The sequence below is a fragment of the Nicotiana tabacum genome, chromosome 21 (assembly GCF_000715075.1).
Source record: "Nicotiana tabacum cultivar K326 chromosome 21, ASM71507v2, whole genome shotgun sequence".
In the NCBI taxonomy this organism is placed as follows: domain Eukaryota; kingdom Viridiplantae; phylum Streptophyta; class Magnoliopsida; order Solanales; family Solanaceae; genus Nicotiana; species Nicotiana tabacum.
The window spans coordinates 19,954,199-19,978,604 of record NC_134100.1 but is presented as its reverse complement, the minus strand read 5'-3'; the positions used below and the strand labels follow the sequence as shown (position 1 = coordinate 19,978,604).

Below are 24,406 nucleotides of genomic sequence, written 5' to 3'. Positions count from 1 at the left end.
TGGGACACCAAAAGCCAAACCTTTCCCAAGTGGCGACTCTGAATTAAATAAATAATCTCATTTCGAATATTGTCACTTAAATTGGAAAAACCCACCCGCGCATCTTACCCTTCGGGGCCGGGCGCGCAAAAAGGAGGTGTAACAGCTCTGGCGACTCCGCTGGGGATTTAACCCAGAACCACTGGTTCAGGGTTCAAGAATTCGAGCTTAGAATAATTATTATATTTGGCTTTATTATCTGATCTTTATTACATGTTTTTGCACAACGTGCTAAATGTTGTCTTTTACCGCTTTGATATTATCTGAACTGTATATAAACTGTGCCGAAACCCTTCTCTTCTTACCTCCGGGGAGAAGCTCGCTGGTCGAGACTCCCTATTCTGTTAGTGTCAATACTTGAAATAAGAAAGAGGTCGGACAAGTTACAAAGCCGGACGATCTCGCGGGTCCCCGGTACGTAGCCCCTCCTCGACTCGAGTTGTCCGCTACGGGTACACAGTCTAGAACAAATACCCAGGTTACGAACCTAGAATAACTTGACTTCATGCCGGATCCCTAGTAGGAACGCTTATTTGCATCATGTTGCATTTGACTTAGGGGACTCAACACAGGGGTTGGGTCCGTCTAGGACAGGCAACCTGAAATGAAAAGACCATCATGCTGCATTCCTATCTGTGTTGTGCATTTATTTGCTTCGGTTCCGCATGTCGACCGGTTCCTAAAAAAAGAGGGGGAAAATAGCAGCGTAGGGGAGATAATTACTTATTTTGGAAAATAAAACCAATGTCCAAGTAGTGTCAAAACCTCGCCGGAATTTTTCTAAAAAAATATTGTCTTTTTTATTGAGAGTTAAAAAAAAATATAAAAATTTTCTTTTATCACTTTCAAAATCAAAAAAAAGAGAAGGTATTTATTTTAAAAGTAAAAAAAAAACGGAAAATTCATAATTCAAAAAATGTGTTGTTTCTTTCGTAGTACCCCTTTTATGAATTCAGACTAATAGTCCAAATTTTTCCTAAAAAAAATAATAATTAGTAATGTATATTTTCTTTAATCTTTATCTCTTTTCAAAAATAAAAAAATAAAAATACGTATTCTTGATTTTTAGGTTTATTTGATTTTCTCTATTCACGATAGCCCGAACTACGCCGGTTTGATTCTCACCGGATGTGAGATACGTAGGCAACCCTCGTCGGGTTCAACCCCATTTTGCTAAAATAGCCAAAATCAATAAATGAATAAAAAAAATGTGTGTCAATTTTTTAAAGAGTCATAAATAAGTCAGGTGACGTTGTTTTGTCATAAATAGCCGAATGTTCCCAAAAGGGACGCCGGAAGGCTGACTTTGCATAAACAGCCACCTTTGGGTCTTGTTTAGCATTTTTATCTAATAGACCCACACAGCCTTAAAATCTTCGTCCCCGAAGTGTTTAAGGGCCGTGTTCAAAACTTGATCTCCTCTGTAAAAATATTTTTGAGTCAGTCATTTTTGTTAAAATCACTTTAATAAATGTGCAGGATGAGCACGATGCAAAATAAACATTTTTCAATAATGACCAAAATCCCTGTCAAGTTACGGCTATGGTGGAATGATCTAGGTGTTGAAGGACAAAATGAGGTTAAGAAATATCTGAAAGGTCTTGTGGGTCTGTTGGAAAACCAACCTCGGGGAGATATCATAAGGGCTTTGATCACCTACTGGGACCCGGCGTACAATGTTTTCCATTTCTCTGATTTTGAACTCACCCCGACTTTGGAAGAAATGGCCGGATACATCGGGAATACCGAACTTCCTTTGAAGGAAAAATACTTGGTCGCCCCAAGAGTCGTCACGGTACATCGGTTCCTAGATTCATTGAAGATACCTAGAACAGTCCACAACCCGGATCTGGCAGCCGGATTTTGTACTCCATGCTTCATATATGATAGGTACGGTCATGAGGGGGGATTCAATAATCCAATCAACAAACTGTGCAGCAAAGGAGTTCGTCAGAAGTGGGACAAGCACAGACGGGTAGCTTTCATGGTGATGTTCCTAGGCCTTCTGGTATTTCCAAGGAAAGACGGAAACATTGATCTGAAGATATCCGGGGTCGTCAGCACTTTACTCACGCAAAGTGACAGTACTCTAGCGCCTATGGTGGTATCTGACATCTTTCGAGCTCTTACAGCTTGTAAAGCTGGGGGAGATTTCTTCGAAGGTTGCAACTTGCTCCTACAACTATGGATGACCGAGCACCTCTGCCGTCATTCCGGGATTTTGAGCCATGGTTCCCCGGAAAAGACCTGCATAGAAGAATCTTACACGAGAACCAAAGAGATCAGTTTGCCCAAAGGAGTCCTGGCATGGACCTCGTTCTTTCAAGCTCTTACTGCCAGCCAAATACAATGGACGTTGGGATGGTTGCCTGTTGATGAGATCCTGTATATGTCTGCAGCTAAAACTCATTTCTTACTAATGGGGCTTAAGAGCATTCAACCTTACGCACCCTGCCGAGTTTTGAGACAGTTCGGAAGATGCCAAACAGTACCTCATGAGGAAGATCTTAGCACTCAAGCAATTGAGATAAGTCCTAACGGACAATTCCCAGAAGCAAAGATTCGCCAAATCTGGAGTGAGTGTCAATATTTGAAATCAGATACTCGCGTACGGGATCGAGCCAAAGGAGAGACGGCGCCAGGTTACCTTGCATGGTATAGAAGGGAATTTGAGCATGAAAGGCCGGCTAAGAAACCCCACATCCGGAATTTTACCGAATCATCACAAAGGCAGTGGGATTGGTTAGCAAAGGAAAGAGGCTATTGCGCCGAAATCAGCAGGTTAAAGCAACAAGTGGAAAGCTTGAAATATGAACACAACATGCAAGTTGCTACCGATCTAGGAGAGCGGAACAGGTTAATTCAAGAAAATGAAATGCTCAGAGCCCAGATCAAACAGATAAGGGTGGATGCGGATAAACAACCAAGGCATCGATCAGACGAGCAACTGATAAAAAGGCTAAAAGTTGAAATCAGGGAATGGCAAGATGGTTTGGAGAAATCTGAAAACATCATAGCAGAGCTCAGGGCACAGTGGGATACAAGAGCAGATAAGCATCGTCGATACCTGAATCAATTGGAAGGCGACTACGAGAAAACTATTGCTAAAATGAAGAGAGAGATGGCTACACTTGAGATCAAAGCAGCTAATCAGGCCAAGGATTTCCAAATTGAGAGCAGATACTGGTACGACTCAATAGCCCAGATGAAGTTGGAAGTACGGCGACTGAAGCATCAGCATGAACAGGATGTTCAAGTCTTCAAGATATGTAGCGATCAGATAAAACGCCTACTCATAGAGAAAAAGAAAACCCGAGATAGGATCAAGGCCATTGCCCATGCCATCACCAGACGATGTCTACGATGTGAGAACATGTCCAGCGTTACCGTCCTCTCAGCAGTAATGGGTTATGTCAAGCAGACTATGCACGAGCTGGAGCAACTTGAGAGGGATCTCACGCCTAGGACCGCGGCGAGGCCGAACGATGCCCTGCGGACACCAATTTTCAAAACCATAATGCATTCATAGGTCAAATCTGTATCTTAGCATCTTCTGCTTGTTTTTCCCATCCGGGTGATTTTTAGTCTATTTGTGAATCTAGGTCTATTTTCAAAGTTCGTTTTTCTTTTGCAAATGTAGTTTGTAATAGAACATTTTCAACAATAAAGAGGTTGTTTCTTTTACGATCATTTGGGTTTTTCGAACTACGTAATGATCTGATTCACGTAGGCATCGTGATACGTAGGCAATCCTCATCGGATCCGGTCGCATTTCTTTTACTGCAAAAACAAAATAAATAAAAATAAAAGAAAAACAAAAAAAAAAGAGAAAAACTAATAAGAGGAAAATACCGGAACGACGCATGCTCTCGTAGCAAACATATAGTAATCCACTTAACTGTATAGGTGCATCATGCCCAACGTGAGATTAACTATCTGTTATTTGCTACAAATTAACCGTGCGTTTGTCGTTGAGTATTTCCAGGGTTTTGGAAGACGGTTGGTTTGGTGAAAGTCTGGTCTCGCATTCATACTTCACGAGGTCAAGGAGAAGTGTTCAACTACCTATTGTTAGGACCAGAAGCAGTACTCACACTTACTTTACCAGGTCAAAAGGAAGTGTGGAAATGTCTTCAGAAATTCCATTGCAAACGATCCCTGTTTCCGAGGAAAGCTCGATCTCAGCCGTCCTCACACCTGAGTCCGCAACTGCGGAGGAAAATAGAATCCTACGGCTCCGCATGTTGGAAATGCTGGACGACTGGAACAATGGGAAAGAGTCGCCAAGTGTCGTCCCCAGATTCCCTGAATTATTCTCCAGGTCAAGCGGGACTTCTAATGTCCCCATAAATTATCCTGCTACCCCATTCGGGTACCCAGCCACCTCGGCCTTCTCTACTGGATCGCCTTCTGAGCCTCATCCCCGAATGTCGGCCACTGATGCAAGCATGAACATCTTTACTGCATCGCCTTGCCCGGTTACAGCACAGCCTACCACATACAAGCCAAGCTTTGACTCATCCTCTTTTACATTCCAAGCACCATCGTTCTCAATGGAACCAACTAGGTTCGCTACCAGTACTAATCCTCTACCACCTCAGTGCGATCTTGCACCAGGGCAGGATCAGAACCCCAGAATTGCAGAACAAAATGAGATTTCCAAGAGAATGAGAAGCCTTGAACAAAGTTTGAAGAATATGCAAGGATTGAGCGGACAAAAGAGCATCTCTTACGCCGACCTGTGCATGTTCCCTCACGTGCACCTGCCAACGGGTTTCAAGACCCCTAAGTTCGAGAAATATGATGGGCACGGTGACCCCATTGCGCATCTTAAGAAATACTGCAACCAATTGCGGGGAGCCGGCGGAAAAGAAGAACTGCTAATGGCATATTTTGGGGAAAGTCTAGTAGGGATAGCTTCGGAATGGTATATGGATCAGGAAATGTCCCGATGGCATATATGGGATGATCTTGCCAGATATTTTGTAAAACAATTCCAGTATAACATCGACATTGCGCCAAACCGAAACTCTCTGTCGAATTTGAAGAAGAAACCTTCGGAAAGCTTCAGAGAATATGCTATCAAGTGGCGTGAACAGGCGTCGAGAGTGAAGCCTCCCATGGATGAAGTGGAAATGGTCACTACCTTTCTCCAGGCTCAAGAGTCTGACTATTTCCAAAACATGATGTCGGCCATGGGTAAGCCATTCGCGGAAGCGATCAAGATAGGAGAGATGGTAGAAAATGGGCTGAAAACAGGTAGGATTCTGAGTCAAGCAGCCATAAGGGCGACCTCCCAGGCCGTCCAAGGCGGGTCCGGAGGAACGACAAGGGAGAAGAAGAAGGAAGAAACGACTATGGCAGCCTCTGAAGCAAGGGAGTATCGTCATCCCAGGCCCCATTTTCCGGAAAGAGCCCCACAACACTACTACCCCCACTCAAATTTGGCGTATGCTCATCAACCTTATATGGTCATGAATGCCCAGCCTTATAACCACCCACCACAACAAGCCAACCGAGGCCCAGCTCCACCTCCCAGAAATCAGTCTCCTTACCGCAACCACTATAACCCACAACCCCCGCAGAATAACTTTCGCCCTCAGGAGCCACCTCGAAGGCGAACTTTCACGCCCATCGGTGAACAATACTCTACTTTGTTCCCGAAGCTAGTCCAGTTGGGTTTCTTACAACCAATCCCTCAAACGAGGCAAAACCCAACATCACCTTCTTACAAAGCCGGAGTCAGATGCGCCTATCATTCAGGGGCCGAGGGACATGATACAAATGACTGCTGGTCGTTGAAAAGAGTGGTCGAAAATTTGATAGAGCAAGGGAAAATAGTGCTAAGGGACGAGGAAATCCCGAACGTAACTAACAATCCATTACCTGCTCACAATAATGGGCCGCTGATCGGAATGATTTGTGAAGACAAAGAGTTCGATCCTGCTTTGAAATCTATGTTTCAGAGTCGCCACCTGGGAATTTTAAGGCGTCCCAAGTCACCAATTTTAATCCCTGAATCGAGGAGAATATGACTCTGTTTATTATTCTGCGAACCAGAAATCCGGATAAGGAATTCTGTTAACCCGGGAGAAGGTGTTAGGCATTCCCGAGTTCCGTGGTTCTAGCACGGTCGCTCAACTGTTATATTTGGCTTGATTATTTTGATTTATTAAATACATTTTTATTGCATGATTTTATTGTTACCGCTTCTATTTAAATTGTTTATAATTAAAGACCCTTCTTCGAATCGAATCACGCGTACGTGTATTCGTTTTTAATATTTTTTAACGTGAAAATCGTGTCACGCGTACGTATACACAATGATATTGATAATATAATTTATTTATTTATTTTTTCGAAATTTTTATTTATTTATAAAAATAGACTTAAGTTCGAAATTGTGCTTAAAATAAAATTAAGAATGTCCGTCGCTCTTGTATCATTAAATATTGAACCGCACATCTCGAGTTATATGAAATTAATAATGATATTCTCCGAGAAATCCCTTTTATTAAATATTCGATCGAAGTTGCACGAACGCATAATCCGAATTGCCTTTAGAAATATAATTAGGTTACGCGAACGTATCCCTAATCACAAAAATATTCTTGATGGTAGTATAAATTTGTTTACAAATTGTTTATTATATCCACTTATTTTTATATGAAAGCCATAGAGAAACATTGATTTAGACGTCTCTATATTTCTTGAAAAAACATTCAAAAGTTATTATGTGTTCACCGCAAATCTTATTTTACGCATATGAATTATATTCCTCCAAGCCATTTAAATTTTAAAGAATTAATGATATGAAAAAGAAACAAACAACAGGTAACTAAAAAATACTATCATTTTTTATCGTGGATACAACATTAATATATCAAAAAATCGAATCGCATATAAAAATGGAAAAAGAATTAATTTGATAAACAAATTAATAGTTCCTGAAGAAATTTCATTGTTTCATTTAAGGCGAACTCTTCTTCTATATATCTTTTACATAAAATGCCACGATTCGTTTATAAATCCTATGTCCTTCTTATGTATTTGTTTTAGTCCAAAGTTGCAATGGTTTGGTTAATGTTTGCAATGGAAGATAAGAGTCAAGTTGATAAGAAAGAGAACTATTATACAAATTGATTCAATAAAATTACATCACATGCAATATAGTTATACATTTGAACCATTCCTAATATTGTATCAACTCATCTTCCACATATGATTATATATATACTCATCATCATGCTATATATGAACATACAACTTATATCAATCTAAAAATCAGATTTTTTACAAGATATACTAATAATGTAATTTATTGATACTTCCATTCTACTTTGCATTTAGCTAACAATATTACGGGATGTAATTAATGGCCCATTTTATGCCATGTTCGCTACCTTGATATTTTAATCATGACTTCACTTAATGAAAATTCCGAAATAGATGATATTATTACAACACTTAAACGAATTTTAAGAGGTAACAACTATCTTATATTCATTACGCCAAACGTACTACTATATTAATCAACTGAAACAAAACCAAATTTTAACTACTAAACTTGAATGAATGGAAAACAGAATTATAATTCCCGAACATCATTAATTTGTCATGTTGAAGCTTTTCGTGACATGAATTTACAGATATGTACCTGATATTGGAAGCAAAAGAAAATGATGATGAGAATCAGCAGCAATAATAACAGTACAATAGCAACAACTGCCCAACAATAGTAACAACCCAGTAACAGACCGGTGGAGTAGTAATCCCAAAAACAAAAGCTTTAAGCTTTAAATGAAACAACAACCATTAATACTAATTTCAAACAAAGAAAGAAAGCAGTAGATTTTTTAGCTTTTATTTTTATTTTTGAAAGCTTAAATATTTTTCGGAATTTTTCTCTCTTCTATTCTCTGTCCGTTTTTTTCTCTCTATCTGTATTCTTGTTCTCTCTGTGTTGTCTTGTGTTCAAGACTTCACATATATATAATCTCATCCCATAAATCTTTTAATCAATTAAATCAATACTTTTTCTCTACCCAACCCATTATCTTTCCACTCATCCCCATTACATTAAATAAACATATCACACCACCCCATTATATTTTGTCCCCCATGCTTTATTTAAAATAATGCAAGATTCCCCTTTAATTTAAATCTTGTCCCCCCTTTATATTAAATAATCATATCACAACCCACCCCATTTCATTTTGTCCCCCATGCTTCAAATAAACAATTTCAAAATGTACAATTCCTAAACTACCCCTTCCGACCTTACTGAAATTACCAAACTACCCCTGAACGTACTACAAATTTACCAAACTACCCATCAGCTATAACACATCAATTAATCAAACTTAACCAAAATATAGACAATATGATCAATTTCTAACAATGTTCAAACAACAATATGAACATGGATGAACATCATAACAACAATATCACATGAACACGATTTTAACAACATTTCAACAACAAATCACATGAACACGAATTGAACAACAAAGAACAACTAAAATTTGATTGAACAATATTTTAGCAACAAACAATCCTATTTTCGGATTCAACAATAACAACAATCAAAGTATGAAGATTTCTAAATTCAATCATATTGAACTTAAAATCAACTCTAACAACATTACAACAAACAATTCTTATATTAAACTTAAAACAAGATTATGAGAACAATTCAAGCAATAATCATAAATGGTAAACAAGAAATCAAACTATACAAAATTCGGATTCAAGATCATCCAAACAAAGTATGAACATGAATGAATCTATTTTAAGACAACAAACATGACGGATTAAACGATTAAAACAATATATTCCTTTAATACAACTAAATTCTTTAAAGACAAATAACAAGATTGACGAATAAACAATTATGAACTTAAACTTGAACTTAACAATATTAACAATTTCCAACAATACATAAACACATGAAACAAATTGAAGAAATAGTTAATTAAATTTCAATTTGAATCTAACAAACATCAAACTAACAAATATTCACTTAAACAATAATACAAACATGAAATGAATATGAAAACAACTAATTAAACTTCTATTTTGAAATCTGAAAATTAATTTAACAAACAACATGAACATGAACAAAACCAAAAAATCAAATATCCAACCATAGACATGAATAAAACAAACATTCGCCGATTTTAGATTCGAAAAATATCAAAACAAAATACGGACAAAAATAAAAATTCAAAAACTACTAACCAGATTGATGAAATATGTACGGACTGTTTCGACAAGCATCGAATGGAAATAAATCTGTCCGGACTCAACAACAAACAACGACGAGCTCGAACAAGGATCGACGACATCGAACCTAATTAGTTAACGCCGGAACAGTAGTTATGAGACAGAAGCAGCTGGAGGTGCGCTTGGTTTGTTCGCGCGAAGAAGATGAGGGCAGCAACAATGGCGGGAACCAGCTGGAACGAAGGAGGGGAAGTAACCAGGGACATTGCTTCCATGACTGCTTGGAGCTTCCATGACCGCTTCCATGACTGCTTGGAGCTGGTTATGGCGACGAGGTCTGTTTGGGTTTGCTTGGAGGTGGACGATGGCGGACAGCAGTAGTCCATGGAGGGACTGAGGTTACAGCAGACGGAGGAGCTGGAGAAGATGAAGCAACAGCTGGTTGACGCAGCATCAACGGAGGTCGTTAATGGCGGACGTCTGGTGTGGTCATTCATGGTGAAGCAGCAACGACTGGCGTAGTTGCTCATTAATGGCGGACGTCAAGATGGCGACGATGAGGGTGGTCTGGGTGGACGAAAAAGAAAGGTAAAGGCAGCCATGGGAGGTCTTCATTTTTGGTGATGGAGAAGAAGAAAAACCAAGGTTGGGGGGCGGATAGTTTTAGGTCTTTTTTAGGGTTTTTGCTTTTTTTATTTTTTTTTGTTTTGTGTTGTTTGTAAGATAATAGGGGTGTTGGGTTATGGACTGGGTCGACCCAGTTCGAAATGGACTGGGTTGTAGGGAAGATTGGGCCATTTTTTGGGCCTATGGCTTGAAATTGAAGAAGAGGCCCAATTCCGACTTTCTTTATATTTTCGCTCTTTTTCTTCTTTTATTTTTCTAAAACTAAATTATAAAAATACTTAAACTATTATTAAGAACTAAATTAAGTTATAAAAGCGCAAATTAACTTCCAATAACAATTAACGCACAATTAAGTGTTAATTAAGCATAAAATTGTATATTTGGACATTAAATGCTAAAAATGCAAACGATGCCTATTTTTGTAATTTTAATTTTTTATAAACAAACTTAATTACTAACAATTGTAGAATTAAATCCTACATGCAAAATGCGACGTATTTTTGTATTTTTTATTAATTTAACAAATAAGCAAACACAGACAAATACAAATAATTATCCAAAAATATTACAAAAACACTCAAAATTGCACATCAAGAAAAATCATTTTATTTTGCATTTTTTTGGGAGTATTTCTCATATAGGGCAAAAATCACATGCTTACAGCTGCCCCTCTTTGCCCGAAGACACGAAGGGTTTTCGTGCAAAGATAAAGCGAGCGATTTTTGCCCATTCGAGTACTCCGTTGAAGCATTTTTTGAAAAAGATTTGACCGAACCTTTGCTTCAAAGGTTTCCTACATATCCTGGGCTAAATAGGAATCAGGTCAATGTAGTTCGGAAAAGTTTGGTAGCTGGGACTACCGTTGGACTGCACTGTTACTGTTGTTGCATGCTATTACTACTGCTTACCGATCTCCTTGTTACAACGTGCTTAAAAGAAAACAAGAAGCTAGGCTAGAGTACAATTTGTTTTTGTTGCCTTGCTTCCTTGTCTGCTTGCATTTCTTCCGGTACTTTTCTTCTTTTGACACATGCACTTGAGTTTGTGTTGTGACCTCTTGTTGCAACCTTCTGCTTCCCGGTGCCGGGGAATTTTATTGTTTCCTGCTGGGGATTCCTATTGTAACCCTCTGTTTTATTGTTCTCTGACTTGATCTTGAAATGTATGCCTCTGTTATCTGGGCGGGCTCCCAACTTCAATACTTGAAAATTAAAGACTTGAAATGTATGCCTCTGTTATCTGGGCGGGCTCCCAAGTTCAATGCTTGAAAATTAAAGACTGAAATGTATGCCTCTGTTCTAGGGGCGGGCTCCCAACTTAAACAACAAAAATGAATGCCATTCCTCTCTTCAGGCGGGCTCCTGACTTCAACAACAACTTTGAAAATAATTCGCCATTCCTCTCTTCAGGCGGGCTCCTGACTTCAAATCACACATCGCCATTCCTTTCTTTAGGTTGGCAAGATTTCAACAACTTTTTTTTAAAAAAAACTGCTTTTCCTCTCTTCAGGCGAGCTCCTGACTTCAACAACTTTTAAAAATAAAATCCTATTCGAGGGCGGATGAACCCGAAATATCCTATTCGAGGGAGGATGAACCCGAAATATCCTATTCGAGGGCGGATGAACCCAAATATCCTATTCGAGGGCGGATGAACCCAAAATATCCTATTCGAGGGCGGATGAACCCAAAATATCCTATTCGAGGGCGGATGAACCCAAAATATCCTATTCGAGGGCGGATGAACCCAAATATCCTATTCGAGGGCGGATGAACCCAAAATATCCTATTCGAGGGCGGATGAACCCAACAATATCCTATTCGAGGGCGGATGAACCCAAATATCCTATTCGAGGGTGGATTAACCCAAAATATCCTATTCGAGGGCGGATGAACCCAAAATATCCTATTCGAGGGCGGATGAACCCAAAATATCCTATTCGAGGGCGGATGAACCCAAAATATCCTATTCGAGGGCGGATGAACCCAAAAATATCCTATTCGAGGGCGGATGAACCCAAAATATCCTATTCGAGGGCGGATGAACCCAAAATATCCTATTCGAGGGCGGATGAACCCAAAATATCCTATTCGAGGGCGGATGAACCCAAAATATCCTATTCGAGGGCGGATGAACCCAAAATATCCTATTTGAGGGCGGATGAACCCAAAATATCCTATTCGAGGGCGGATGAACCCAAAATATCCTATTCGAGGGCGGATGAACCCAAAATATCCTATTCGAGGGCGGATGAACCCAAAATATCCTATTCGAGGGCGGATGAACCCAAAATATCCTATTCGAGGGCGGATGAACCCAAATATCCTATTCGAGGGCGGATGAACCCAAAATATCCTATTCGAGGGTGGATGAACCCAAAATATCCTATTCGAGGGCGGATGAACCCAAAATATCCTATTCGAGGGCGGATAAACCCAAAATATCCTATTCGAGGGCAGATGAACCCAAAATATCCTATTCGAGGGCGGATGAACCCAAAATATCCTATTCGAGGGTGGATGAACCCAAATATCCTATTCGAGGGCGGATGATCCCATTTTCAACATCTTGGAATTGTCTTACCTCCGACTGTTTTTCTCCAAATCTTGTTGTCTTGCTATCTCTTAAAACTTGAATTGATTTCCTCGTTCTTCCGAGAAAATTTTCGACCATGGCGGAAAATCTTCTGCCCTAGTTTTGATGCTTTTCCTTGTTCTCCAGGTGGACGCCTGACTTCTGATATTTCAACTCTTCTTCTTTGTTCTCCAGGTGGATTCCTGATTGCTATTTCAACTGTCCTTCCTTGTTCTCCAGGTGAACGCCTGATTTCTGATAATTCAACTGTTTTCCCTTGTTCTCCAGGTGGGCGCCTGATTTCTTCTTCGATTTTTCATCCTCATTCTCCAGGTGGAAGCCTGACTTCTTTTCCAATTTTTTCATTTTTTTCTATTTATTATTATCCTAGGAGAAAATACATCAGACTAGGATTTGATATCTTATCTTAGGAGAAAGATTCATCTGACTAAGATTTTATCTTGGGAGAAAAATTTCATCAAACCAAGATTTTGACTCTAGGAGATAAATCGTCAGACTAGGTCCATTTGTTGTGATCTTAGGAGAAAGATTCATCCGACTAAGATTTTATCTTGGGAGAACAATTTCATCAGACCAAGATTTTGACTCTAGGAGATAAATCGTCAGACTAGGTCCATTTTGTTGTGATCTTAGGAGAAAGATTCATCCGACTAAGATTTTATCTTGGGAGAACAATTTCATCAGACCAAGATTTTGACTCTAGGAGATAAATCGTCAGACTAGGTCCATTTTGTTGTGATCTTAGGAGAAAGATTCATCCGACTAAGATTTTATCTTGGGAGAACAATTTCATCAGACCAAGATTTTGACCTCTAGGAGATAAATCGTCAGACTAGGTCCATTTTGTTGTGATCTTAGGAGAAAGATTCATCCAACTAAGATTTTATCTTGGGAGAACAATTTCATCAGACCAAGATTTTGACTCTAGGAGATAAATCGTCAGACTAGGTCCATTTGTTGTAATCTTAGGAGAAAGATTCATCCGACTAAGATTTTATCTTGGGAGAACAATTTTATCAGACCAAGATTTTGACTCTAGGAGATAAATCGTCAGACTAGGTCCATTTGTTGTGATCTTAGGAGAAAGATTCATCCGACTAAGATTTTATCTTATCTTGGGAGAAAAATTTCATCGGACCAAGATTGTATCGGGAGGTAAATTCATCAGACTAGGACTTTTTATCCTAGGAGAAAAATGTAGTAAAGATTAATGATTTGAGAAACTTACCTTCGTAATTTCTTCTTTTCTTTTCTCCTTCCTTCGCGCTGCTTTGTTCTTGCTTGCTGGGGATAATACCACTGCGGTAGTTTTCTTTCTTCCCCTCCTTCAAATTCAATTTTTTTTTCTCTTTTTTTTCAGAATTTATTTTCTCTCAACACTGCTGGGGATAAAAGTGTTATCTTTTTGGGATAACGTTGCTGGGGAATTTTTTCCCTTCAAATCGATGCTTCATTCTTCTGGAAGCTCCTAGGGATGATAATGGCTTTTGTTTTTCTGAGCACAAATGTCATCCCTTTGTTCTGTCTGCTGGGGATCAATTTCCTCCATTGGAAACTTATTATAATGGGGCAACACTGGTTCAAAGACCACTTCCCTTGAGACTGGTGTTATTTTTTATTCTTCCTCAAATGGTACCTGACTTCCAGAAAATTTTCCAAATGAAAGGAAAATTTTCTGCCCCAGTTTTACAGTCTCCCTTGTGGCATGCATTTCTGTCATCAATGCCATTTCTTTTACCTGTTTCAAAACAAAATTTGTTAGCTTAAAGCGTGGTAGTTGGTTGTGATACTCCACTGGGACGGCTTTTCCCTTTTTCCTTCCTTGCTCTGCATTCCACAAGGGACGATATTATTTGCTGGGGATAATCCTTTTCTGCTGGGGATATCCCTCTTGACACTCGTTGATCTTTTTTTCAATTCCCTTTTGCTAGGGATATCTTTTTGACACTGGCCTCGCGCTTGTTCCTTGCTTACTATACCATTTGTATGTACTAGTCAGATCTTATCTTGGAAAGCTGATGGCCTATTTTGAAGTCATTTCCCACTGGTTCTGACCAAACAGACTCTACTGGGGAAATTTCTATGAAAGGAAAAGACAAAAGGGAACAGAATAAAAGACAACGGAAAAAGATGACTCTTTAACAAAAGAAAAAAAACTATCAAACGCAAATACCGACTCTAATGGTCATGACATGCACATGTGGCCTATCCTCTGCCGTCAATCGTCTTTCAAGACCTTCAATTGGCAATTCCTCATCTGATTCCCAATCTTATTCGACTTGTAGTGCCCGAAGGGTTTTCACTATCAAGCCTCTCTCATTTTGGTTTTTCTCTCAGCTTTCATCGCCTTATGGTGTCCGTGAAGATTTTCACCGATAAGACTCTCTCATTTATATCACTTTCCAGTTGGGGATTTGGAGTGTTGCCGGTATGACTCTCTCTGCTGGAGATTAGAGTCCTTTCTGTTGTGGAACAGAATGTTATGTTCGCCGGTAAGACTCTCATTTGTCTGACTTGGCATCTTTTGCAGACTGGTCAGAAGGTCTTTCTTTGGACCGTAATGTGGGTTTTTTGGATAGGCTTAAAAAGAAAGGGTATTAAAGTCTCAAAAACAAAATAAATTTGGGGTTTTAAAATTACAACCTTCGGAACCAATTTTGCTTACAACGAGTACAACTCTTGCCCCAGTTTCTTGCTTGGGGATTATTTATTTATTATTTTTATTTTTAAATTTTTTTGGTTACACTATGCATACTACGCACATTATGCGCACTATGCACCCTATGACCGAGCCGTGAAGCGCCTACGTATCCTCTTTGAGGAATCAGGTCAAACGTAGTTCCCAATTCCTCTTTTTCATTTGACTTTCTTTTGTTTTTTTTCATTTTTCTTTTTCTTTTTCGTTTTTTTTTTATTTTTTCTTTACCTTCCAGGCTCGTATTTCCTAGTCATTGCTATTGATTCCGAACGAGGGGTATGAAAGAAAATAAATAAGGCTCAAAAGGGGTAACAAAGGATAAAGTGTTTAGGTAGCAGAACAAAATGCCTTCGTCATTCCAGTCTTCAAAACATGCCGAGTGCAAACAACACTATTGAACATAGATTTATAGTCTCTTCCGATGGTGCTGGATTTGACAATTATGTTAAACACTTGCTTTTTCATTTGTCATTTCTAAAGCACCGTTGGGCGACACTCTCATTCTCATGAACGACTCTCATGCCAATTTGGCGAATCTTGCATTTAACGGTTTTCTTTAAGTTTTACTTGCCCCAGTTCCACATGACTCGGGCTTCAAATAATCTCAAACCGTTCTTATTTCCCTTAAATGCTTTGATCACCTCTCCAGGGTTTTATGATTAACTTTAAAGACTAGGCCCAAACTGTGTGCGCATGTCATGTCCCTAGAATCGGCATTGAACGAAAATGACAAAAGGACTAAATAAAAAGATGACTGGAAATAATAAAAGACCGGCTTTTGTATTAGACTTCCGGCGAAATGGTTAGAAAAACAAACAAAACAACCAGATTAAAATCTTAACACAACATCAACGAGACTTAAACAAACTGATACGACAAAAATGGAAAGATAAGAAGGTTTGACACAAGACAATATTCGGATTACAACCCTAAGAATAATCCGGACAACAGAAATGACAACAAAATAAGCCACCACAAGCTTCTCTCTTGTTAACCAAGGAACGGAGTGTCCTCCCATTTTATCAAAGTTGGCATCTTTAGCCACTGAGCTTTGCAGTATTGTCCAGACCATTTCCAACTTCGATATCATTATCATCGGTTAGCGGCTTTTCGGGATGACTCTAAAATCCCATGTTACCAGGCATCCTCCCCATAAAGTGTGCATCATGATGTGCAGGTAAAGGATTCTGCGCGATATTCTGGGTGTCATTACCTTGGATTACAATCAGATTTTCCTGGATCATCCTTTCTATTTCTTTTTTCAAATCCCGACAACTTTCAACATTGTGCCCCTGGGCATTGGAATGGTATTCACATCTTTTAGAAGGGTCAAAGCTTCTTGCACGTGTGTCCAGATGATTTGGAGGAATAGATGCAATCATGTCGTGATGCTTTAACCTCTCAAATAAGCTTTCATAGGACTCTCCTATTGGTGTAAAATTATCTTTCAACCTTCGTTCCCCTTTATACTTCTGGCTTGGATGTGGGTTATAGGGCACCTGAAAGTTATGTGGAGGCTTCTGGAGATTTTGTGATGCTCGTGCTCGCCTTCTGGGGCGTTTTTGTGGCCGGGCAACATACTGAGGTGGAACAATAGAGTGTTGTGGGTTCTGAGGGGGATAATATTGCTCAGGGGATTCATAGATAACTTTAGGAGGCTGCTCATACCTTCGAGATGTTCTCCTAGGACCTCTTCTTGACCCTGATGTCATCATGATTTCTTCAATCTTCTCATTTGTGTCGCAAAAATTATCAGACTCAACCCGGACAGCATGAGTTGCAGCTTTAAAAACTGCTTGACTTATAATTTTTCCTGTCTTAAGACCATTCTCTATTATTTCTCCCATTTTGATTGCTTCTGAAAAGGATTTGCCAACTGCGGACATCATGTTCTGAAAGTAATCTGGCTCTTGCGCTTGAAGGAAGACAGTTATTAGCTCGTGGTCATCCATGGGTGGCTTAACTCGAGCTGCTTGCTCTCTCCATTTAATGGCATATTCCCTGAAACTTTCACTTGGTTTCTTCTTCAGGTTTGAAAGGGAAATGCGGTCTGGGGCAATGTCGATGTTGTATTGGAACTGTTTGACAAATGCTTGTGCCATGTCGTCCCAGACATACCAGCGAGACGTGTCTTGATCCATAAACCATTCGGAAGCTACTCCCGTAAGGCTTTCCACAAAATAAGCCATCAACAATTCTTCATTTCTTCCCGCACCTCTCATTTGATTGCAATACATTTTCAGGTGGGCAATGGGATCTCCATGTCCATCGTACTTTTCAAATTTGGGAGTCTTGAAACCAGGCGGAAAGTGGACATCGGGGAACATACATAGATCTTTGAAGGCAACACTCTTTTGGCCAGACAACCCTTGCCTGTTTTTCAACCATTGTTCTAAGTTTTTCACCCTTTGGGTTAATTCTTCTTGTACCATCTTTCGGGCAGGCTCTTCAATCTTTGAAGGAAGATCTAACGAGTACGGGTGGTACTTAGGAGAGTGGTACTGCTCTTGTTGTGTCGCAAATTGTGACTCATGACGAGGCTGTCCTTGCCCACAGGCCCATGCTTGACACACTCCGGTCATTTGCTGTTTCAGTATTCTATTTTTTTCCGGCACAGTAGACTCTTGTTGAACCCTCTGAACAAACCGACCAACTCAACTTTCTTCACAATTCAAAATAAAACATGTTAGAATGGACTCAGTCGGTTCTTATTACTAGCAACATCTTTTTTTTTCTTTTTTTTTCCGATTTTTTTTCATTCATTTTTTCATTATTTGTTGTGGTCGAATATTATGGAGATTGCCTACGTATCATGACCCCGCATGAATCAGACCTTGCGTAGTTCGGACCAATAAAAGATAAACAATATTAATCATTTTTTTTCAATTTTCATATTAAAATAAACTGGGTTTTAAAGGTTTGAAGATGACCTACAAACTCGAAAATCAAACAACCCACATATTCTAATTAAAGATTTATAACCTCGAAACAAAAAGGTCAGCTTCCTTTCCCCGTTTGACAAATGCAACCAAATGGCTATTTTTGCAAATGTGGCCCCTTCCAAATCTCACATGAATTTTAAGGCCGGGGAGGATTATTTTGACACTTTACAAACTTGTTCGTTCTTTTACGAAAATAGCCTTTCGACAACTGAAAGATACTCTAAGGCTATTTTGGCAAGAACGGTTTAAGACACTGTCGAAGCTAGCTCGGCTTATTTTTGACTAAAAAAAAATTCACCTGACCGTTGACTCTTTTTTTTTCTTTTCAAATTACAATAAAAACCAGGTGTTGCAACACGGCCTTTCAGCGCCTCGGGGACGAAGATTTTTTAAGGCTGTGTGGGTCAACTGAACCAAATTTTAAAAAATGACCCAAAGGTGGCTGTTTATGCAAAGTCAGCCTTCCGGCGTCCCTTTCGGGAACATTCGGCTATGTCTTGATAAAACAGCGTCACCCGACTTCTTTATGACAAAACTAAAATTTGACATATATTTTTTTTGGCTATATTTGTTTTAGCAAAAAGTGGAGGCTGGACACTACCCGACTTATTTATGAAAAAATTAAAATTTTGACATGTTTTTTATTTATTTATTGGTTTTTGGCTATTTTAGCAAAAATGGGGGTTGGACCCGATGAGGGTTGCCTACGTATCTCACATCCGGTGAGAATCAAACCGGCGTAGTTCGGGCATCGTGAATAAGTAAATGAACTAATATTTTTTTTTATTGGAACTGTGAAAGAACTGCTCAAAGGAAGTATATATATATTTTTTTGATTGATTTCTTTTTGAAAGAAAAACTCGTAAAAATTCCTTTTCTTTTGATTTGAACTTTGAGAATTTCAAAAGGAAGTTTTTTTTTTTTTGAATTTCCATTTGTCTTTTTTTTTATTCTAAAAAAAATATTTTTGGAATTTTTCTTTTGATAAAAGAAATGCTTCTAAAAAATATTTTTTGAATTTTGAATTTTCTTTTCAATTTTGAAAGAGGAATCAAAATATTTTCGGATTTTTTTTCTTAAAAGAAAACATTTTTATTATTTTTGTTTTATCAACAATGGAAAATAAAGATATTTATATTATTTTTTGCAAGACATATTTTTTGGAATTTTATTTTAAATTTTCTTGGCAAGAAAAATACTCTTTGCAACAAATAAAGATATATATATCTTTTGGAAATAAAATATATATATATATATATATATATATATATATATATATATATATATATATATATATATATATATATATATATATATATATATATATATATATATATAAAGACCTTTTTTTTTATTTTTTTTTTATTTTTTGCATTTTCATAAGCAAATAAAATAAAATAAAAACCATTTTAAAAATAAGACTCTTTTTTTTTATTTTCATTTTCTATTTTTCCTTTGCTTTTAATAAAACAAACTAATAAAACATTTTTTTTTCATTTTCTCAAAATTTCGGCAGAGTTTTGACAGTTATTTGGGCATTGGCTTTTTTTCAAAAATAAACAGTCAATTCCCTAACAGCTATTTTTTTTTTCAATTTTAAAATATTATTCATCATATTCAAAAGTCAGTCAACACACAAATCCGGATCAAATAAATGCGCAAGTAGCAGCAAGTAAGATGCATCAGGATGGTCATTTTTTTGGTACACCTGTCCTAGACAGACCCAACCCCTGTGTTGAGTCTCCAAAGTCAAATGCACTTGATGCAAATAATCGCTCCTACTAGGGATCCGGCATGAAGCTGAGTTATTCTAAGTGAAAAACTTGAGGCATATTGATCTAGCCCTGGCTTACCCAAACAGACAGTTTGAGCCGAAACGGGGGCAACGTACTGGGAGCACGAAAGTCTACCCGGCCTAGTTACTTGTCCCAACTTCGTCTTATTTGGTATGACTTTAACAGAAAGGTGGGCCACGCGCACGTGTGCACCATAAATTTAGAAGACTCAGAAAGAAGGGGGTTTCGTAGCAGTTGTATATATTCATAATTCAAATAATATTAAAGCGGTAAAAGTGTCATTTAGCACATTGGGCATATATAAAAAAAAATCAGATAATAAATAAAGCCAACTATAACAGTTATTTTAAGCTCGAATTCTTAAACCCTGAACCAGTGGTTCTGGGTTTTAGTCCCCAGCAGAGTCGCCAGAGCTGTCGCACCTCCTTTTTCCCGCGCCCGCGAGGGTGCAAGGGAGTTTTCTCCAATTAAAGGACAGTCGAAACGGGATTTGTTTGTTTGTTTCAGAGTCGCCACCTGGGAATTTTAAGGCGTCCCAAGTCACCAATTTTAATCCCTGAATCGAGGAGAATATAACTCTGTTTATTATTCTGCGAACCAGAAATCCGGATAAGGAATTCTGTTAACCCGGGAGAAGGTGTTAGGCATTCCCGAGTTCCGTGGTTCTAGCACGGTCGCTCAACTGTTATATTTGGCTTGATTATTTTGATTTATTAAATACATTTTTATTGCATGATTTTATTGTTACCGCTTCTATTTAAATTGTTTATAATTAAAGACCCTTCTTCGAATCGAATCACGCGTACGTGTATTCGTTTTTAATATTTTTTAACGTGAAAATCGTGTCACGCGTACGTATACACAATGATATTGATAATATAATTTATTTATTTATTTTTTCGAAATTTTTATTTATTTATAAAAATAGACTTAAGTTCGAAATTGTGCTTAAAATAAAATTAAGAATGTCCGTCGCTCTTGTATCATTAAATATTGAACCGCACATCTCGAGTTATATGAAATTAATAATGATATTCTCCGAGAAATCCCTTTTATTAAATATTCGATCGAAGTTGCGCGAACGCATAATCCGAATTGCCTTTAGAAATATAATTAGGTTACGCGAACGTATCCCTAATCACAAAAATATTCTTGATGGTAGTATAAATTTGTTTACAAATTGTTTATTATATCCACTTATTTTTATATGAAAGCCATAGAGAAACATTGATTTAGACGTCTCTATATTTCTTGAAAAAACATTCAAAAGTTATTATGTGTTCACCGCAAATCTTATTTTACGCATATGAATTATATTCCTCCAAGCCATTTAAATTTTAAAGAATTAATGATATGAAAAAGAAACAAACAACAGGTAACTAAAAAATACTATCATTTTTTATCGTGGATACAACATTAATATATCAAAAAATCGAATCGCATATAAAAATGGAAAAAGAATTAATTTGATAAACAAATTAATAGTTCCTGAAGAATTTTCATTGTTTCATTTAAGGCGAACTCTTCTTCTATATATCTTTTACATAAAATGTCACGATTCGTTTATAAATCCTATGTCCTTCTTATGTATTTGTTTTAGTCCAAAGTTGCAATGGTTTGGTTAATGTTTGCAATGGAAGATAAGAGTCAAGTTGATAAGAAAGAGAACTATTATACAAATTGATTCAATAAAATTACATCACATGCAATATAGTTATACGTTTGAACCATTCCTAATATTGTATCAACTCACCTTCCACATATGATTATATATATACTCATCATCATGCTATATATGAACATACAACTTATATCAATCTAAAAAATCAGATTTTTTACAAGATATACTAATAATGTAATTTATTGATACTTCCATTCTACTTTGCATTTAGCTAACAATATTACGGGATGTAATTAATGGCCCATTTTATGCCATGTTCGCTACCTTGATATTTTAATCATGACTTCACTTAATGAAAATTCCGAAATAGATGATATTATTACAACACTTAAACGAATTTTAAGAGGTAACAATTATCTTATATTCATTACGCCAAACGTACTACTATATTAATCAACTGAAACAAAACCAAATTTTAACTACTAAACTTGAATGAATGGAAAACAGAATTATAATTCCCGAACATCATTAATTTGTCATGTTGAAGCTTTTCGTGACATGAATTTACAGATATGTACCTGATATTGGAAGCAAAAGAAAATGATGATGAGAATCAGCAGCAATAATAACAGTACAATAGCAACAACTGCCCAACAATAGTAACAACCCAGTAACAGACCGGTGGAGTAGTAATCCCAAAAACAAAAGCTTTAAGCTTTAAATGAAACAACAACCATTAATACTAATTTCAAACAAAGAAAGAAAGCAGTAGATTTTTTAGCTTTTATTTTTATTTTTGAAAGCTTAAATATTTTTCGGAATTTTTCTCTCTTCTATTCTCTGTCCGTTTTTTTCTCTCTATCTGTATTCTTGTTCTCTCTGTGTTGTCTTGTGTTCAAGACTTCACATATATATAATCCCATCCCATAAATCTTTTAATCAATTAAATCAATACTTTTTCTCTACCCAACCCATTATCTTTCCACTCATCCCCATTACATTAAATAAACATATCACACCACCCCATTATATTTTGTCCCCCATGCTTTATTTAAAATAATGCAAGATTCCCCTTTAATTTAAATCTTGTCCCCCCTTTATATTAAATAATCATATCACAACCCACCCCATTTCATTTTGTCCCCCATGCTTCAAATAAACAATTTCAAAATGTACAATTCCTAAACTACCCCTTCCGACCTTACTGAAATTACCAAACTACCCCTGAACGTACTACAAATTTACCAAACTACCCATCAACTATAACACATCAATTAATCAAACTTAACCAAAATATAGACAATATGATCAATTTCTAACAATGTTCAAACAACAATATGAACATGGATGAACATCATAACAACAATATCACATGAACACGATTTTAACAACATTTCAACAACAAATCACACGAACACGAATTAAACAACAAAGAACAACTAAAATTTGATTGAACAATATTTTAGCAACAAACAATCCTATTTTCGGATTCAACAACAACAACAATCAAAGTATGAAGATTTCTAAATTCAATCATATTGAACTTAAAATCAACTCTAACAACATTACAACAAACAATTCTTATATTAAACTTAAAACAAGATTATGAGAACAATTCAAGCAATAATCATAAATGGTAAACAAGAAATCAAACTATACAAAATTCGGATTCAAGATCATCCAAACAAAGTATGAACATGAATGAATCTATTTTAAGACAACAAACATGACGGATTAAACGATTAAAACAATATATTCCTTTAATACAACTAAATTCTTTAAAGACAAATAACAAGATTGACGAATAAACAATTATGAACTTAAACTTGAACTTAACAATATTAACAATTTCCAACAATACATAAACACATGAAACAAATTGAAGAAATAGTTAATTAAATTTCAATTTGAATCTAACAAACATCAAACTAACAAATATTCACTTAAACAATAATACAAACATGAAATGAATATGAAAACAACTAATTAAACTTCTATTTTGAAATCTGAAAATTAATTTAACAAACAACATGAACATGAACAAAACCAAAAAATCAAATATCCAACCATAGACATGAATAAAACAAACATTCGCCGATTTTAGATTCGAAAAATATCAAAACAAAATACGGACAAAAATAAAAATTCAAAAACTACTAACCGGATTGATGAAATATGTACGGACTGTTTCGACAAGCATCGAATGGAAATAAATCTGTCCGGACTCAACAACAAACAACGACGAGCTCGAACAAGGATCGACGACATCGAACCTAATTAGTTGACGCCGGAACAGTAGTTATGAGACAGAAGCAGCTGGAGGTGCGCTTGGTTTGTTCGCGCGAAGAAGATGAGGGCAACAACAATGGCGGGAACCAGCTGGAACGAAGGAGGGGAAGTAACCAGGGACATTGCTTCCATGACTGCTTGGAGCTTCCATGACCGCTTCCATGACTGCTTGGAGCTGGTTATGGCGACGAGGTCTGTTTGGGTTTGCTTGGAGGTGGACGATGGCGGACAGCAGTAGTCCATGGAGGGACTGAGGTTACAGCAGACGGAGGAGCTGGAGAAGATGAAGCAACAGCTGGTTGACGCAGCATCAACGGAGGTCGTTAATGGCGGACGTCTGGTGTGGTCATTCATGGTGAAGCAGCAACGACTGGCGTAGTTGCTCATTAATGGCGGACGTCAAGATGGCGACGATGAGGGTGGTCTGGGTGGACGAAAAAGAAAGGTAAAGGCAGCCATGGGAGGTCTTCATTTTTGGTGATGGAGAAGAAGAAAAACCAAGGTTGGGGGGCGGATAGTTTTAGGTCTTTTTTAGGGTTTTTGCTTTTTTTATTTTTTTGTTTTGTGTTGTTTG

The 24,406-nt window shown here is 37.4% G+C and overlaps 1 long non-coding RNA gene across 1 annotated transcript; it reads right to left on the bottom strand.

Moving 5' to 3' along the window:
* Positions 1 to 21,574: 21,574 nt before the first annotated feature.
* LOC142175457 (uncharacterized) lies at positions 21,575 to 24,357 on the bottom strand. Its single transcript, XR_012704517.1, has 2 exons — positions 23,705 to 24,357; positions 21,575 to 22,121 (listed from the first exon to the last, which is right to left on the bottom strand). It is a non-coding gene; the product is annotated as an uncharacterized LOC142175457 (long non-coding RNA).
* Between the last annotated feature and the right edge of the window lie 49 nt (positions 24,358 to 24,406).